The sequence below is a fragment of the Pseudophryne corroboree genome, chromosome 4 (genome assembly GCF_028390025.1).
Source record: "Pseudophryne corroboree isolate aPseCor3 chromosome 4, aPseCor3.hap2, whole genome shotgun sequence".
NCBI lineage: Eukaryota > Metazoa > Chordata > Amphibia > Anura > Myobatrachidae > Pseudophryne > Pseudophryne corroboree.
This window is the reverse complement of record NC_086447.1, coordinates 467,724,377-467,726,759: the sequence shown is the minus strand read 5'-3', so window position 1 is coordinate 467,726,759 and position 2,383 is coordinate 467,724,377. Positions and strand designations below refer to the sequence as shown.

The following is a 2,383-nucleotide window of genomic DNA, read 5'->3' as shown; positions in this document are numbered from 1 at the left end:
GCCTTACATATTGTATCAAGTAAATTGGGTAGTGGAAGTATGGCGCCACAGGTGTATGTGAAATAGATTAATATAAAACAACAAAATCAGACACTCCTTAAATAATTCAAGGCGTCAGCTAACCCTTAAGTATTAGGCAGGGATAAACTGCCTTAGATAAACAATGCAAAAAAAAGGGGATAAGGGTTTCAGCGACCAACGGTGTCTAGTAAAATATGATAAATATGAGGAGACTTACTGGATACGTATAAAATAAAAATATATTTATTTATACAAAAATAAAACCAAGGTATAATATAAAACCAACTATAATGAATGTCAGGGTGGGTTAAAAGCCGGAGGACGTATGCTATTAATTAATAACAGATAAAAGGATTACTAAAAAAAAAAAATACATATAATAAAAAGGCAATAAATGGTAAAATATCCAATAAAAGAGTGCTGCTTATCTTTTTAAAAAGTGGAGAGTCAATGGAGGTACACCCAACGCGTTTCGTCACTCAGACTTCATCAAGGGGTATGGGACTAGTGAACAGGCACTCTTATTTATAGCACATGTAATTAAGAATGGATAATTGTGACATCACTTCCTGTAAGGACTGATACTATTGCTCCATGTAAGTTTTTTAACACAGGCATAAGAAAGACGTAGTATACTAAATGACAACCTCATAGAACTTATTAAAAAGAAAAAACGAGTTTTAGAATGTATAAAACATTAGAAAATCAGTCCGGGGACGGGCCCGACGTCACTTCCGCCCCACTTCCTTTGTAAGAGTCTTCTTATTGCGCGTGCGCATGAGCGCCACGCTTCCGGTCAGTGGATGAGTGTGTTTACGTTTCTCTGCCCCGCTTCCGCTATTGCCGTCGTGTCACTTCCGGTCGCGAACAGGATCCTCATCAGTAGCGTGTATAGGCTGGGCAGCTTGTCAATCATCGCGGCGGCCATTTTATAGACGATTTTGATATCTGGGACATGTAGCAGTGCTGGATTTCACTCTTTGACAGCTGGAATTGTCATCTATTATCACTCATTACTGCGGCCATTTTGTTGAAGTCTTTGACATCCAGTGAATATAACAGTGCAGAATTCCATTTTGGAAACAGCGCACATATATAAAAGTAGAAATAAAGAAATGCATATGTTAGTGTCTATTTTATTAAAAGATTTTTAATTATCATACTGTGATCTAATACTTTATATTGGGGGAGTCTGGTAATAATGTAAATGCCAATTGTTGCAGAAACGTGATGTTTCTACCCATATATCAAGGTGGAGAATACAGGTTAATTGTGGAGTTAGTTCATATATTATATTTACACTAGTCGCTTTGTAGCATAAAAATATTTTAAATCCATTTTGGGCTTAAGGAGTAACAAATAACAATGTACCCGTCATATAGGCATAAGATTGAGGATAATTTTAGAAATGGTGGTAGTCGGTGAAGATATATAAATTTAAACTGATATCTGACATTAGTTACGTGCATATGTGCTAGATAGTGTGGAATCATATTAAAGAGGATAAAACCAGTGAAAAAATGAAAATAATCAGTCATATACTAATTCCTAGTGACATATATAGATAGTGCATGTGTGTATGACTGATTGTGAAGATTAATAATGTGCTTAATTAATTATTATTATAATAAATTACTGTGCAGTGATGATTTAACCGTGTATAAATATATTAGTATTATTCGGAGCCTGACAAGGCTCGCTCTTATACAGTACCCAATATTCGCAAGTAGTTACCCACTTGTTACTGATTGGGCCCAACACTGCTTAGCTTCCAAGATCGGACGGGATTGGGCGTAAGACCAGAGCGGTATGACTGTACCATATAGTGAAATTAGTCAGGCACATACTATTAAAGATTTTTATTAGGATAATTAGCAACTATATACAGTGTTTTACATATAGTGATAATCGGAAAAATAAATCCGATAAAGTGAATCGTGCTTGGAAAAGGAAGAAGTAGCTTGTCTGCATCCAGAAGAGTTTTGAAGGGGGTACTTCTCTCATAAGAATGGGGCGATCTCATATCCCTCATTGAAGCCCATGGGGTGTGCAGTTTTCAGTTGAAATATCCAGAACATCTCTCTTTGGGAGAGCTTCTTGGCCAGAGCTCCTCCTCTTTCGCCACTGGTCACGTGTTCGATGGCTTTAAAGGTCATCTCTTCTGGATTGGAATTGTGTTCCAGTTTAAAGTGTCTGTACAGCAGGTGAGTCTCTACTTTGTTTTTGATACTTCGTACATGTTCTTGTATTCTAATTTTCAAAGTTCTTTTTGTTTTACCCACATATTTCTTGTGGCATGTACATTCTAACAAGTAGATCACAGATGTAATATTGCAGTTCATGAATTCTTTGATTTTGAATT

At 36.3% G+C, this 2,383-nt stretch overlaps 1 pseudogene; it reads right to left on the bottom strand.

Moving 5' to 3' along the window:
- Positions 1 to 1,722: 1,722 nt before the first annotated feature.
- LOC134912926 (5S ribosomal RNA) lies at positions 1,723 to 1,842 on the bottom strand (annotated as a pseudogene).
- Positions 1,843 to 2,383: the final 541 nt, after the last annotated feature.